This window comes from Crocodylus siamensis, chromosome 10 (genome assembly GCF_052110815.1).
Source record: "Crocodylus siamensis isolate JL-2025a chromosome 10, ASM5211081v1, whole genome shotgun sequence".
NCBI lineage: Eukaryota > Metazoa > Chordata > Crocodylia > Crocodylidae > Crocodylus > Crocodylus siamensis.
The window spans coordinates 39,285,384-39,301,662 of NC_143404.1; the positions used below are offsets into that span (position 1 = coordinate 39,285,384).

At 52.9% G+C, this 16,279-nt stretch overlaps 1 pseudogene; it reads right to left on the reverse strand.

Annotated features, from left to right (window-relative positions):
- The window catches only part of LOC149856483 (uncharacterized), a 57,677-nt pseudogene extending 53,324 nt beyond the window's left edge, over positions 1–4,353 (reverse strand).
- Between the last annotated feature and the right edge of the window lie 11,926 nt (positions 4,354–16,279).

Here is a 16,279-nt window from a genome sequence, read left to right on the forward strand (position 1 = left end):
AAATCCAAATAGTTGATGAACATGTTGAAAAGCATTGCTCCAAGTCTTGAACCCTGAGTGACACCACTGGTCACCCTCTGCTATGATGACTCAGTTCCATCAATCAGTACTCTGAGCCCTACCATGGAGCCAGTTACCTAGCCACTAGACCATAAAGTAGTTGAGGCTACATTTTCCCAATTTTTTCATGAGGACTTCATGGGAAACCAGGTCAAAGGCCATTTTAAAGTACAGGTGTATAGTATCAACCTCATTTCCCCTATGTAGGTGGTAAGTAACCTGATCATGGAAGGAAATGAGATTTGTCTGGCATGGCCTACCCATAGCAAAGCCGTGTTTGCTATCCTTCAGAATACTGCCTTTTGCTAGCCTGTCTGTAATGGAATCTTTGATAATTTTCTCCAGGATTTTACCAGGGATTGAGCTCAAACTTATTGGCCTATAATTTCCCAGGTCCTCCTTTCTCCCTTTCTTAAAGATGGGCACCACATCGGCCTTCTTCTAATCTTCTGGGACCTCTTCCAAGTGCCACAAGTCTTCAAATAACTTTGCCATCAGTCATCCGATGACATCAGCCCGTTCTTTTAGCACCTTCAGGTGTAATTCATCTGGTCCTACTGACTTGTAGATATTTAGCCTTTGTAGGTGCTCCCCCACAAGATCTATGCCAACTATAGGGGGTGGTCACTCCTACCATGATCATCCTCTATCAAGACTGAGGCACTTATGAGCACATGTGGAAGTTGAAGACATTTGTGCAGTCAAAGAAGGACATATAGAGAGGTTTATGTTGTTACCAGTATTTTCCTGAAGCTGGCAAGCAGTGAAGATTACATTGGTTGTCCCTCTCAATGCCTTAAACTTGCACTGAGATTCTGAGAGAAGCTCTTCAGCAAGTGGAAGGAGATGGTTCAGGAGGATTCTTGTAATTATCTTTCCTGTGATGGATAACAAGGTGATCCCTCTATAATTTCCACAGTTTGACCTGTCTCCTTTCTTGAAGATTTTCATTGGAATCCTTCTTTTCAGCACCAGTCAGCAACAAGGACCAGGTTCAAATTTCAAAGTACCCAATAAGTTTTTTCTATGGCTTGAGATCCCACCCAGAAATCTAGGATTCCTGGGGTGTCCCACATAAACAAAACCACCTCCACACCAGCAGTGTAAACACAAAAGGATATAGGTTTATTATGGGATACAAAGGCAAAGAAAGCAAAAGAAACATCAAATGCACCTTGGTGAGCTGCTAGTGAGTGAAGGTTCTTCTGCAGTGCAAGGGGTCCCATTTTGCTCCCTAGGAAGCTGTAGGCATTGATCTCCACTTCTGCATGGCTCTGAGGGGGTAACTAGTGGCTCCAGTCAGCATACTGAAGCTCTCCAAAATTCCTAGTCTCAACCCACAGAACTCAAAAAACATAAACATACAGCAAGTCTCAGCTACACACCTAAGCTGAGACACAACAGCTGTAAAACAATAAAAGGGGGGGTATACCTATTTTTTGTTGAGGCCTGGACCAAACAACAAAATGTGCCAGGTCCTACTCTGCACCAGACTGTGACAGGCTTTTAATTCTGGTCCAAATTTACCAGACCTTTAATCATGGCCAAAATTGCCAGCAAAACATACAGGCTGAAACAAAAAGAAGTTGCAATAGCAACTAGCCAGGTGGGAACCCCTCACCCCCTGATCTGGGCTGGCATGGCCCTGGTACCACCGGAGCAAACTGCCTGGCCTGAAGGAGGAAAAGTGGAGGAACTGGCAGCCATGGCAGGTACAGCCAGAAGCCAGCCCTAGTCTGGCCTGGGTAGGGGATTGGGAAGGCATGCTGTCTGTGGCAAATGCCAAGTGGGCCACCTGCCCCTGCAAAAGAAACTGGACAAATGGATCAGCCTGAGGCTGCCTATAATCCCTGGGTACCTGCTCACGAACAAATCCCAAGGCTGGGCAGTGCACAGCCCCTTGGTATTGTGCATATTATCTTTGAAATGTTGCAAACTCTCACAAAAAGCCTCTCTCCCCTGGCTCTGCAGGACCAGCAGCTGCACACGGGGGAGGGGCACCAGCCACCTGGGGATGCACCCTCAGGGATGCTGCCACCTTTGTGCCACTGCCACTACTGGCTGCCCTACTGGATTGGCTTGTCACTGTGGCAGAAGAGTGGCTAGCAGACTTGTGGGCCTGTGGAAGAAGGATGGTAAAGACTGCGCATTCTGGAACAGGCTTCTGGCCCTTGAGGAGAGGCACAGTGCTGGACACTGTCCTAGACTTGGTGGTTCCCTTTATGCCACGTGCTCCCCAGTCTCTGCCCCTGGTGCCATCTGCCCTCTGGCAGCCACCCGCTGCCAAACAACAAGCCCCCCAGTGGGCTTGGGCTGAAGTTCAGTGCCACCTGCAGCAGCCAGGGCCCCTGTTACCAGATCTGTCTGTCCCTTTGGGGTGTGCTTATTTATTAGAGTTACATTTCTGGGGTCTCTGCAATTCTATCAATGTACTCCTTGTGGCAGTAATGCCTGGAGTAAGAGAGAAGGAGAGAGAGAGATTAAATTGTGTCTGAGGCTTAGAAAGTGTGCTTAAACAGAGGGAGAGAGAGAGAGGGAGAGAGAGAGTTGGGATCTCACCACTCCGTGAAGCTTGAACCAGTTGAGGTTCCAGGTGTTTGTTGGACCTTGCAGAAAAGCTGTTCAGTTTCAGGTCCGGAGCGCTTGAGACAGGCAGAGCCCCCAGCACAATCATTGGAGGTATTCCAGGCAGAAAAGGAGACAGTGAAGTCCCACTGGAACTGGTGCAGCATTTGGATCCAAGCCCCAGAACAGAAACTTGAGCTTGGGTAGGGGTTTTTGTAGAGAAACACCAATGGTTCAAGGGATAGCACTAGGTTTGTTTACAGGTAAATGATGGCTCAAGGGAGTATACCAGAGTTATTTTGTTATGCTGGACAAGAGGAGCTGATCAGCCGTGGCTATGGGCGGCTATTACTCGGAGCTCGCTTGCAATGCAAACAGGCAGACTCAGTGTTTTGGGTACTGATATAGGAGTCATCACTCAAATTGGTGTGATAAATGCTGAGCTGGATGTGTGCAGACAAGGTGGGTTGATTAGCATTTGGAGCAAAGATCCCCCATCATGCAGTGCTCACCTGCTTCTCTGGTCCCAGAGTTCACTGTGGTCCTTGCCTTGGAATCTCTGTTCTCCAGTCTGAATGCTAATGAAGGTGCCTCCCTGTCCCATCTTCGATGTAAATGAGACTAAGGGAGTTGCCTTACTCCTATCACATTTGTCTGGGAGAGGTTTAGGATCAGTTCCAGTTCAGGCAGAGGTGGTGATGATGTGGAGGGGTGAGTCCTTTAAGTCATATAGGCTGGGTACTGAGCCAGGGTTCCCCAAGAACACAGAGCTGACAGGTAACACTCTGTCCCTGCCCCTGCACTAGGTCCTACAGCGGCTGCCCCCCCAAGCCGCCCACACCAATTACTGAGGTGCCATGTGGCCCCTGAGGGGCAGCTGCCTGCAGCAGGACCAGCACCACACAGACACTGCTGGCACTGGGACCGTGATGGAAGAAGGGGAGCTGTCAGTGCAGCCAGAACAGCAGCCACCCTCATCTCTGGGTGAACCCCTAGCTCACTGGGTGAGCCCCTAACTCCTTCTGCCAGGCATCCTCTCACTGCTGCATCTCCTCCATCCAGGTCTCATGGAAGAGCTCCTCCCAGGCCTCACAGATGACCTGGGGGGATATTGGCTTCCACGACCTTCAGGAAAATGGTGAGGGTACCTCTTCAGGTAGCTGAAGATGCACTCTATCAGCGAATGGCTCCGACCCAGTCACCTGTTAAAATGGAATTGGCGTGTGTCAGGCTGGCTGGTGCAGGGCCATGCGAGTCATAACAGCAGTGGGTAGGTAGGATCCCCAGTGAGGAGGGGTGAGAGTCACATCACTCAGCTGCAGGTCTGAAACACTGGGCACAAAGTGCCCTCTCTCCATCAGGGGTGGCAGGCTGGAGTTCTGGAAGACCCAGGCATTGTGGGTGCTAGCAGCCTAGCTGGTGCTAATGTTTGTGAAGGTGCCCCACTGGTCCACCACTTCCTGAAGCACAACTGAGTGGAAGCCCCATCAGCTGTAGCATGGGCAGTTGCCTTGGGGCTGGCAGATGATGAGGATCTGTGTCCCATCCAGGGCCCTGAACCCTGCCACCACCTCCAAGGGTATCAGTGACTCAGAGCACAGCATGACCCAGCACATCCTAGAGGGCATCACAGACCTCCAGGATGGCCTCCCCAGTGGTCACGTTGCCCACGCTGTAGAGGTGGCCAATATACTGCAGGCTGGTGGGTGTGGTGAGCTTGAGGCTCATGATGGCCACCTGGGTCTCTGTGGAGTGGGGTGGCTACATGGTGGGCTGCTGCTCCAGGTGTGGGTGCAGTCAGTCCAGTAGCTCTTGGAATGTGGCCCAGGTCATCTGGAAGGAGTCTACCCACTGCTCATTTCCCCAGTTGCTCTGGAAGATGTGAAGCCACCAGCCTGGCTAGCAAGGTGGGGCTAGGACTGGAGCTCCAGGAACTCATGGACAGTATGTGAGTATCACTGGCATCCCTGCTTGGGTCTGGGTTGGCCCAGGGGCTGGCAAATTTGAAGATAACACCAAGTTGGATGGAGCTGCAGGCACTCTGGAGAGCAGGGGTAAAATCCAGAATGACCTGGATAGACTGCAGAAATGGTCCAAAGCCAACAGGATGAAAATCAAAAAGGACAAGTGCAAAGTCCTGCTCTTGAGGCAAAATAATTGCATGCACAAATACAGACTGGAGAATGACTAGCTAGGCTGTGGTATTGCAGAAGTGGAACTTGGGGCCACAGTAGACCATAAGCTGAATATAAGCCAACAGTGTTCTCATTTCAACAAAAGCCAACAGCATACTTGTTTGTATTAACAGGAGTGCCTCTTGCAAATAAGAATGATTTTTCCACTATTCAGCACTGGTGAGGCCTTACCTGGAGTACTGTGTCCGGTTTTGGGCCCTACACTACAACAAGGACGTAGACAAATCGGAGAGAGTCAGGCAGAGAGTGACAATTAATTAGAGGCCTGGGAAGCATGACTGATGTGGAAAGGCTAAAAGCTCTAGGATTATTTAGTATGGAGAAGAGAAAACTGAGTGGAGATATGCATCTTCAAATGCCTAGGTGGTGATTACAAAGAACTCAGAGACAGATTCTTTCTTCTCCATGGTTACAGGGGACAGGACTAGAACCAATGTCAATAGAGGAAATTTAGGCTGGAGGAACTTTCTGCCTAAGGGTGGTCAGCACTGAAGCAGGCTACCTAGAGAAAATGTGGAATCTTCATGCCTGAAAAAATTCAAGAGCATGTTAGATAGACTCTTGGCTAGGATGGTTTAATCAGGGATGCTCCTACCTTGAGCAGAGGGCTGGACTAGATTACATCATGAGGCCCCTCCAACCCTACTTCCTTATGATTCTGTGAACCTATGAGTGGCCCTCTGCATGTTAGCCTGTGTGTGTGAGTGACCATGTGTATCCATGCATCCTACATAAACAGTCTATGTATAAGAAAGTGAGATTGTGACAGAGACTGTTCATGTGACTGTATGTAACTCTTCATGTGTGCTTGGCTGAGTGTGTGCGAGTTATGTTACACACATGTATTTACTTGAATCTAAATGAGGTCCCCCCCCCATTCAACATGGAGGGGAAGAGATCTTTGTCTTAGATTTGAGTATAAGTGTGTGTGTGTGTGGGGGGGGGGGGGCAATGGTGTTGTAACTGGTTGCCCTCCCTGGTGCCATCTTTCTGGTTACCCATGCCTTATGTGTGGTGCCCTTGTAGCCTGCTTTAGAGTTCTTTGGCCCCACCCTAATCTTTCCTGCTACGTCTTGATAGAAAATTTTGTTTATGTGAGCAGGAGATTGCCTATTATATTGGGTATGTTGGGGTCTCTCCTATTATGGCCAGACCCCTGTTTTCTCTGGGTAGGCCTCCCCGTCTAAACCCATTAAACAGGGTTCGACTCCGAGGCTCTAGCTTTCTTTTCTTCCAGTGCCTGGAGGCTCGTGGCCCCCTTTCCTGCTCCCTTCTGGATCCCAGTCCTCCCCAGCCCCGAGGCACGGGAGCCGGACCCCAACCAGAGGGCCATGGGTTCAAAACCAGGGCACAACCCCAAACCTGTCCGTCAGTCCAATCAAGAAAAAAAACCAAAATACAACTGCCTTCTAGTATCAGGGTTTGTCTCCCCCAAAAGCTGCACCCTCACTGGCACCAGGGGCTACGCCCCTGAAAGCTGCACTCTTACTGACACTCGAGCTCTCCACAGCCCTGTCTTCCTGCCCTCTTCTCTGGGGCTTCTCTCACTGCCCCCCTCTCTGGAGCTGGGGTCCCCGTGCTACTGTGAGTCTCCTATGAGGCCTCCTCCATCCCCTTACAGCCTCACCCAAGCCACCGGTTAAAACAGCAAACAAAACACAAGCGCCTAGGCTATAACATAAATTCAAGCCGCCCAGCTAAAACATCATTCAAGCTACCCTAGGGGTCTTCCATCTCTCACCAGTATCAGGGGCTGTTCATGCGGTCAGGACTCTCCCCTTCGCACACTCAGACAGAGCTCCTTCCCCCTTGGCTGCCAGCAGGGAACTGCCCACCTGGCCTCAGCCCTGGGGTTTAAATGTGAGCCAGGCCCTGCCCCTTCCGGTCAGCTGACCGCTGGCAGGTGTGGGTCAGTAGCTCCTTCTGGTTGCCCTAGCAACCTGCACCTGGGTGTTTATCTATACTCTACAAGTAGCAGGCACCTTAGTGCCCCGGTACAAGTGTCCAGGAGCCCCAGTCATTAACTGAAACCCGTTTTCAAAGTGGACAGACCTGTGAAATACAGATAGGCCATGTCCCAAACAGCCAGGAGTTGATTTCCAAGTGGAAACACAAGGGGTGGAAACAGCAGAAAGGTGTGAAAGCACGGAACAAAAATGATTATAGACATTGTGGTGGGGAGTGCTCCTAGGACACCAGCTACCCTGACCAGTATTCATCTTAGTGTAAACTTCATAGTGATGTGAAGCACAGTAAGGAGAAACTTCAAAGAGTTAGTGGGTGTTTGTGGGGAGCTCCTGCCATGGGTGAGCTAAGGATGGGAGGAAGAGCAAAGGGAGGATTGTTAGAAAGTGCAAGAAATGGTGAAGGAGGCTGAAGGTAGGGGCCAGGGGAGGGGCATAGAGGGGGTGACTTGGTTCTTGAAGAATGGCTATAAATGGGGCAAGATGGGATTTGGGGTGTGGCTCTTCTGGAAAGCTTTCCTCCCCAGGTCCACTCAAAGGGCTTTGTTTTTTATTCCCACAGGCCACGTCCAGATGAGTGCACATGTGCCTCTTGCAGCATCTTAAAGCCCAGTGGAAACACGTAGGGGGTGCACATGCACCCCCTGACAGTGCTGGTGCACTCCCTGACAGCCAGTGTTCCCCGCTTAGGCAATGGGCAGGGGGTCAGGTGGGAGTGCTGGTGCCCCCTTGAGAGCACTGTCTGGGGAGTGGGGATACCAGGAGAAGCGCCACTGGCACTTCTGTGTCCGCGAGTGCGACTGGCAGGGGGGATTCCCCACCCAGTCAACACGATCAGCTGTTGGGGGGGGGGGAGGCTCCCCCATCCCCACCTGCCCACTTTGTCTTCCACAGAGCTGCTTTGCTAGTCAGCCAGAACATCTCTATGGCTGACCCTCACCCCAGTGTTGAAGCATGCTGCCTGGCCATAAGGGCCAGGCAGCATGCCAGATGCAGGGAGCTGGACCCAGGCTCTGTGCTGGTAAGTAGGGGGTGAGAGGGGCTGGAGGAGGGGACCATAGAGGGACCCCCACCAGCCCCAGCTCCTGACTGCTCCCTGAGCCCCCTGGATTGCTGCCCCACCTGGCCCTATCCCCCTCTGGCTCCTGTACCACCCAGCCCCATCCCCCGACTGCCCCCAAGCTTCCCTGATTGCTGCCCCACCAAGTACCAGCATCCCAGCAATTAAAAAAAAAGAAAAAGCCCTGCACTCACCAGTGGTAGCAGTTGCCATTGGGGTCACTGGGGCCTTTTGGCAGAGCCTCCCCACCCCAGCACAGGGCAGCAGGGACCACCTGGCACCCACACTGCCACTGCCCCATTGCGCAGGTGTGGCCTGGTTCAGCAGGATGCTGTGTAGCTCTGCGCACTGTCAGGCAGCTGAGGCCACTCAGGCTGAGTGGTGCCGGAGTGACAGCTGCAGCGGTCTCAGCTGCCCAACAGCATGTGGAACCATCATGCCCTGGCAACCCGGGCTGCACTGGGATGGGGCAATGGTAGTGTGGGTGCCAGGTGGTCCAGGCCAGTCCCCACTGCCCAGGGCTCTGTTGGGGGGTTCTGCCATGAGGCCCTAGTGACCCTGGCAGGAGCTGCTACTGGCAGTGAATATGGGGGTTAGTTTTATTTTTTTAATTTTTCTTTTTTATTGCCAGGATGCTGGGGCTGGGCAGGGGTCCCCCCATGGTCCCCTGCCTCCTCTTCCATTTCCTCCACCCCTTACTTATTGGCCAGGAGGCCCCAGTGACTGCGACAGCCACTGCTACTGTGGGTGAGTGTGGGGTTTTTTTTTCCTTTCTCCTTGAGTCCTGAACTGCTGGGGCCAGGCAGGGGAGCCATCAAGGGTTGGGCAAGGTGTGAGGGGTGATCAGGGGGTGGAGGCTAGTTAGGGGGGGCTCTGCCACATGGCCCCAGAGCCTCCACAGCTGCTGCTACTGCCCATTAGTGTGGGTTTTTTTTTTTTTAAAGTGCCAGGAGGCTGGGGCCAGGTGGGGCAGCTAGGGGCCTGGGGGTGCAAGTGGGGGGTTGGGCCAGGTGAAGCAGCCATTGGGGGTTTGGGGGTGCAAGTGGGGGGTGGGGCCAGGTGGGGCAGCCATTGCGGGGGCTGCAGGAGCCAGTGGGGAGTGGAGCTGGGCAAGGCAGCAATACAGGGGGTTGGGGGAACAAGCAGGGGTGGGTCCTATACAGGGAGTGGTAGCCCCCTGCAGGGGCCATGGGACCCCTGGTGGGGGGCTGTAGGCCCTGTTGGGGGGGGCAGTCTGTGAGCTGTACAGGGGCACTGCATCCTTTGGGAGGCAGGAGACCCACACCTCCTGAGCAGCCCCTGCCCACAATCCCCTCGTGATCCATCCACATCTACCCACACACCCCACAGTTCCCCACATCCCTCCACAGTCACCCACCTCTTCCCACCCCCCTTCTGCAAACCCCACATCTCCCCAGCACACACCTTGCATGCCCAGCTGCCATACAGGATGAGACTTGTTGGCAGGAGCTGTAGCTGCAGGGGCAGCTGTCCCCACATCCTGGTTAGTGAAGGTGTCGGGGGAGCTCTAACTGCTCTATGGTAAGAAAACCAAAGACAAACAGCAAATGACATAGGTATTTAAAATTAATTTTGTTATGATGATACAGACACGAATAGGCTTCCAAATTGCTTTAACACTATAGATATATCAATAAAACATTGCCCAACTGATTGCTATCTCTCTGTTGCTCTGTCTGTCCATATAGTAGTCTTTTGTTTTAATCATGGAGGAACATAGAATATGGGGTATTTTACAGCGAAACTTTGGGATTTTTTTTTATCAGGGATTTTTCAGTTTCCAAATAGGGAACACCAGAATTCCTGCTAGGGAGGCAAGTGGCAGGACCCAGGCAGAGGAACCTGCTCAGAGCTGGCACCTTGGAACCAGCTGGAGGTGGTTGACCTCCTGGCCAACTGGGGGCAGAAGGACATGCTTTGACAGTTCAAAGCAGGCCACCATACTGGCAACATCTTCCAGGCGAAAACTGCTCAGATGGCTGGGCAGGGGCACACATGAGAGTAGTGCTGCACAAAAACCAACTTTACAGCCACAGCCCATTGGCAGCTGGCTCAGAGGGGCAGATGCCTCTACTGACTATACAGTCCTCATCTGGGTCTGGCAGGTGCACAGCAGGGCACAGCTAGACAGCAGCCCCCACTTCAGGACTGCTGCAGTGGATAGAGGGTGCAGGGAACTCTCAGTGCTGCTTCAGCAGTCCAGCTGGCACGAGGGGTAGTGTCCCTAGGTACCAATTGGTCAGGCCCCAGAAGCTCCTGTCTATTTGTATCCTCCATATTAATGTGGGCCTTAAGGCCCACCCAGCTAACTAACAGACCCTTTGTGAGGCAAAAAGGTGACAGATACTATTAATTTCTTGGGACAACAAATAAAAAAACCAAAAAACAGATTAGGACTGTCATGTGGGTCAAAGGGTCAAAATGTGAAAATAAGTGCGCCTGAGGGGGACAGCGAGCAGAGCCCCCCCGGACCACACTCACAGCTCCTCAAACACATCCAAGGAGCCCGTGGCAATGGATGATGGAAAAGTGGACTGGTCTAGTGTCCTCCAGCCAGCTCAGGTAGTGGATCAGGGAGTGCAGTGAGGCTGGGCGAGGCACTGGTGCCATGACAAACTCCGGTGGGCTGGAGGACATGGCGGGGGGGGGGGGGGGGATTGCCACCGCGCAGGATCTGGTCAACAAGGGCAACGGTGTCCTGAGGTAGGGCAGATTTCACCTCCCAGACCAGATGGCAGGTCACACAGGTCGTGGCTGGACCCATGTGCCGGACCAGTGCAGCAGGGTCCACCCACTCCTGCCTATCATAGTCAGGAGGTCTCCAATACAGATGACACCAGCAAGGATCAGCCTGTGTTGCAACTGGGGTGCCTCTACTGTCGGCACCTTCATCTAGGGGTTCCAGAGGAGGGGTTCCTTGAGCAGGTCAGCACCCTGGGCAAGTGTTGCAGGAGACTTGAAGGCGGAGACCAGCCTCCAGGGCCAGAGGAGGTCCAGGTAGAACTCCAGCAGCCCTTGCAGGTCCTGCACAGAGAGGCCCCACAAACTGAGGAGCTGCCAGTCATATGAGAGCCCCCAGAAGTGGCAGAGGAAGGTGCACCCCGGTGGCCCCGTGCCACATGGCTACTCACGCCATACAGCAGTCGCTGCAGGGCCTGGCCACACTCCTGCAAGGGGATACTCAAGACCTTCACAGTGACCCAGTGCCATCCTGGCCAGAAAAACTCCAGCACCCATTTCTTGAGCCCTGTCAGGACCTTGGGGGACACAGGCAGGGTGTGTAAGCAGCGCCAGAGCATGGACAGGACAAGCTGGTTCAGCCCCAGCACTCTCCCATGCAGGGAGAGACACCTCATGAGCCCTGGCCATGCCCTGAGCTGCTGTACACCCTTGATTCCAGCTGGTGCAAGTTCTCTGGCAGGGAGGGATCTGTGGGGGACAGGTAGGCACCCAAGTACAGCAGCGAGCCCATGCTCCAGTGGATCCCATGAGCATGGGTGGGAGTGAGCTCACTTGCCACCCATCACCCACCGCCAGGCCAAAGCACTTGACCCAGCTGACTTGGGCAGAGGAGGTTGCTGAGTACAATGTCTGGCAGGTGTCCACCTGCGCCAGGCCACCTGAATCCTGGACCATGAGGAGTACATCTTCAACATACTCTGACAGGACCAGCCACACTACCGGTCCTGGAGCATCAACCCCATCATCAGCTTCTACAGGAGAATGAGGAAGAGCTCCAGGGCCAAAGCATACAGCTGGCCTGACAGTGGGCAGCCTTAGCATACCCCTCTCCTGAATGGGATGGGCTCCATCAGGGTCCAGTTGAGCTGGACCAAACACTCTGCAGAGGCATACAGCACCTGGAGAGCCCACACGAAGCAGGGCCCAAAGCCAAAGTCCCGCAGCATGCCTGTGAGGTACCCGTGATCCATGTGGCAGAGGCAGGGGTCTCGGCACCCTAGTGAGAGGGCCACCACAGGGGAGACAACTCTTCCCAGGGTTCAGAGCTGTGGGAGCAGGGTCCAATTATGGATATAGGGAGGGATGGAGCTGAGGATCACCCTGGTCCCCAGCTCTTCTAGAGGCTCGAGGGGGGAATATTCACCCTCCAACATGAGCCCCCTCTCCGCCATCTTTTGTGTGGTGGCCCCCGAGGCAAGGAAAAAGACCCCTTGTCATGAAAGCGGGAGGTCACCACAATCTTGGGGGGGCCCCACTACCCAAGTCAGGGCTTGCACCCAGGTCTCAAAGTGCAGGTTCTCCCACTTGGGCAGTTCACCCTGTGCCTGTGGGTGAGTGCCAGAAAGAGGGCCCTGCCACCCGAGCTGCAAGGGCGGTGGTGGAGGGTCCAGGCCCCTCAGTTTTAGGTCTCCTCACAGCTGCCTGTGCATAGCTGTGGTTCCCCCGTGGAGGGCCATGTTCATGGGGCCAGAGCTAGGACCAGGGCCAGGCTGAGTGGGTGTGCTGGCTGGTATAGTGCACCTGGTTCCCTTAAGCACTGGTGGTCTAGGTTTGGCAGCAGGGCCCTTGCCCTTCCCACCCCCAGCTGTGGAGGAGGCTGAGGAGGAGCCCTTCCCTCTGCCCTTGCCCTTTGTCCCCAGTGATGGGAGAGGGGTCTTGGGAGCCCCTCCGGAGGTTGGGGAGAGCCTGGCTAGGGAAGACCCCCCTGGCCCTGTTGTCCCATCTGCCTCTGTAGCAGAGGTTTTCGGATTCTCCACCCCCAGAGGAAGTTGATTGGACTCTACATCTGGGGTGGAGGCTACAGGGACATGCATCCTTTTGGGGGTTTGGCTGGGATCCACCCCAATAGTGGGGGCTGCAGGAAGCTCTGTGGGGGCATCTGCCCCCCCTCCAAGGTTCCTGCCCTGCCATTGTTTCATATGAGGGCAAGGAAGACAATAAAGAAAAACAAAATATCCCATGGGGCTGGTGAATCTAGTAGGGGCAGGCTGGGATTGCGGGGGAGAAAGTGGGTAGGGAGGAAGGTGGCTGAAGCTCACTGAGGTATGGGCTCACAGGAAAAAAATGGGAAGCCTATGCTTTGAGATTGTGGGGGAGGGGTACACACACGGGCTGGGGAAACTCAAGCTGGCTTACTCGGCCACACAACAAACACCAGCACAGTGGGAGTGGATCATAGGACTTACCACACAGGGGCAAGAACACACAGGGAAGGCTGCTGAGGCAGATGTCAAAGATGGCTTGAACAGTGGAGGGGCTTTGTTTATTGAAGATCTGTCCAGAAACCACTCAGGCCTCCAGCCAGGAGCTCGGCAGCAGAGCAGTAGGCAGGAAGACAAAGCAGGATCAGATGCAGTGGGGTAGCTGTGGGGGAGGGCAGGAGCAGTCAGTCAATTAGGAAGTAATCCGGTGCAGGTGTGGTGTCAGGTGGTGCAAGGTTGTGCAGCAGGGAATCTCCCTCTCTCCTGAGAGGGGGCAGCAGCAGAAACAATGGCAGCAGCAACAGCAACAGCTGGGATGGTAGGAGCTGTCCAGTTCAGCCACTTACGGTGAAAGTGCAGATGAAGGTGGGATCTGGCCTGCCAAGGCAAAGCGTGGGCAGGCAATGTACCTTTAGGCTCCAGAAGTGATGGTGGGGATAGGGGTCCACAGGCAGTGTAGGATCCCTCCCTAGGCTGTCCCCCAACTCTGGCTTGGCAGCAGGCGGGAAAAGAGGTGCAGAAGCTGAGGTGCGGTGCAGTGCAGTGCAGTGGGCCCCTCCCCAAGGCGGGGCAGCAGTGTGCAGCAGAGGACCCTCATGTCAGGTGGGAGGGGCAGCAGCCCAAGGCAGGAAGGGGTGTGGCCAATTTACTCCAGAAGCTCTGAGAGCAAGCCAGCAGCTAACAGTAGCCAGAGGCAGGAAAGGACCTGGTCATCTTCTCCCCAGAGGCTCCTGAGACCAAGCTTGCAGCAACTAGCAACAGCCTGGGACAGGAAGAATCAAGGCCAACTTCCTTCTAGAAGCTCCTGAGAGTGAGTAGCTCTGAACTACTTGCCAGGGCAGTTTTTTGTACTAATGGGGCAGGACAGATCAGCTTTTTACACATCTGGGGCCAGTACAGGTGCTGGACTGAGGCTCTAGCTCCCCCTGGCTGCAGATCCAGGAGGAGCCAGGTAGGGTTATTTTGCCACAAGTGGCAAAACTTGCACCACATGAAAGTGCGTGTCTGGGCATGTGCGCTGAGGCAGAAAGTCTCGACTCAAATTTGCAACACTTTTATCTGAGCTGCTGCAAGCACATGTGCCTGCATGTGTGGATGCGGCCATATTTCTCACCAATTTTCTGTGCCTGTTCAAGCTTCTGTAGAGCTGCAGCCAGATATGTCTGAGCTGTCTCCAGCTCTCCTTCTATCTGCCAGATGTGGCTCTACAAGACCACCACCTCTGTCTGTCTGTTGGCAGTTACAGTATGCAGAATCCACTTGGGAGTCCAATTTCTGTCTTTCCACTTCGGCCTTTCTATACCAGCATGTTACCTTTCCAGATCATTCCTCAGTTCTACCAGCCAGGAGAAGAGAGTACAGCAGTTAAAACATGGGTTGATCTGGGTCTGGGTAAGAGATTTAGAGGTGTGGATGGAAATGAAAGATGATCTACAGAAAAGAGTAGAGAAATGTTGTTTTCTTAGGACTTTAGCAAGGTCTTTGATATGGTATCTCATCCTATTGTCATAAATAAATTAAAAGGCTGTGACAGATATTTACACAGTCCAGTGGGTGGCAAATTGGCTTAGCGGTCACACCCAGAGAGTGGTAGTAGATGGGTTGGTAGATGTGGGTAGTCGGGTCCTGCAGGGTTCAGTCCTTGGACTTGTACTCGTCAATATCTTCATGAGTGACTTAGATGTGGGTGTGAAGTGTACTCTGCCCAAGTTTGTGGATGATACTAAATTGTGGGGTGAAGTGCACACTCTGGAGGGTAGGGAATGATTGCAGGCAAATCTGGACAGGTTAGAAAAGTGGGCAATATACAATAGGATGCAGTACAACAAGGACAAGTGCAGAGTGCTGCACCTAGGGTGCAAAAATATCCAGCACGTCTGCTGGCTGGGAAGTAACCCTCTCAGCAGCACAGAGTGGAAAGGGATCTTGGCAGATGCATGATAAATAGATCCAATGAGGTGATACTTCCCCTCTATGCAGCATTGGTCAGACCACAGTTGGAGTACTGCATCCAGTTTTGGGTGCTGTACTTCAAGAAGGATGTTGATAGACTTGAGAGGGCCCTCTTATGGTTAGGGGCTTACAGGACAAGCTGTATGAGAAGAGACTGAGGGATCTGGACCTCTTCAGCCTCCACAAGAGAAGGCTGAGAGGTGATCTTGCAGTTGCCTACACATTCGTTAGGGGAACGCAGCAAGGGATCAGAGATGCACTGTTCATCAGGGTGCCTCTTGGGGTAACAAGGAACAATGGTCACAAACTGACAAAGAGCAGATTTAGGCTAGATATCAGGAAAAACTTCTTCACAGTAAGGGTGGCCAAAATTTGGAATGGGCTTCCAAGGGAGGTGGTACTCTCCCCTACCTTGGGAGTCTTTAGGAAAAGGCTGAATAGGCATCTGGCTGGGGTCATCTGACCCCAGCCCTCTTTCCTGCCTAGGCAGGGGGATCTGTTGAGATTCCTTCCAACTCTAGCATCTATGAAATATGGAGCTGGGGAATTTGAGGGCCTAAACAGCTGAGACAAAAGTAATGGCCAGGTTACAGGTTTGGGTGATAGAAAATAATTGGGGATGCTCCTGATTTAAGCAAGGGGTTGGACCTCCTGAGGTCCCTTTGAACCCTAATTTTTCTATGATTTCTAAAAATAGAAGGATTCTTCGTGATGGCCAAGGGAGGGAGAAATGAGGAGAGCCTGGAGGGGAAGTTTTAAGAGTTCTGTGTTGATCACAAGCTGTTAGCTGAATAGTCAGGTAGGAGCCTCATGGTGGGAAATGTGTGGATGCACATAGGTGCATTCATATCAGAGGCAAGAGACAGGAAAACCAGCAGCCAAAATGGTACAGAGAAGGGCAACCAAGATGATCAGGGCTATGTAGCAGCTGCCATATGAAGATAGACTACAAAGGCTAGGACTGTTCAGTATGGAAAGAAAGCTATGGGGGGATATGATAGGAACACAGGCAGATCCAGGGGGTGTATACTGATGCAGTTGCACCTGCCTTTCATTCCTGCTCCATCTAAACTTTCAAACCAACTGCCTGGGAGGGGCAGTGACATTTCTATTTAAACAGTTCTGAGAGAGTCAACTGACTTAATGGCTCATTGTCATCCGTTTGATTCCTGCTAACCTCTCTCCGCTCCACAGGTGTTAATGACCCTCTATCCTTTTTAATGGTCTTGATGTTCCATTATTCAAACTGTCCTTTCTTCTTCAATTTTGCAGTCTCAGCCACTCCTGGTAATGTCACTC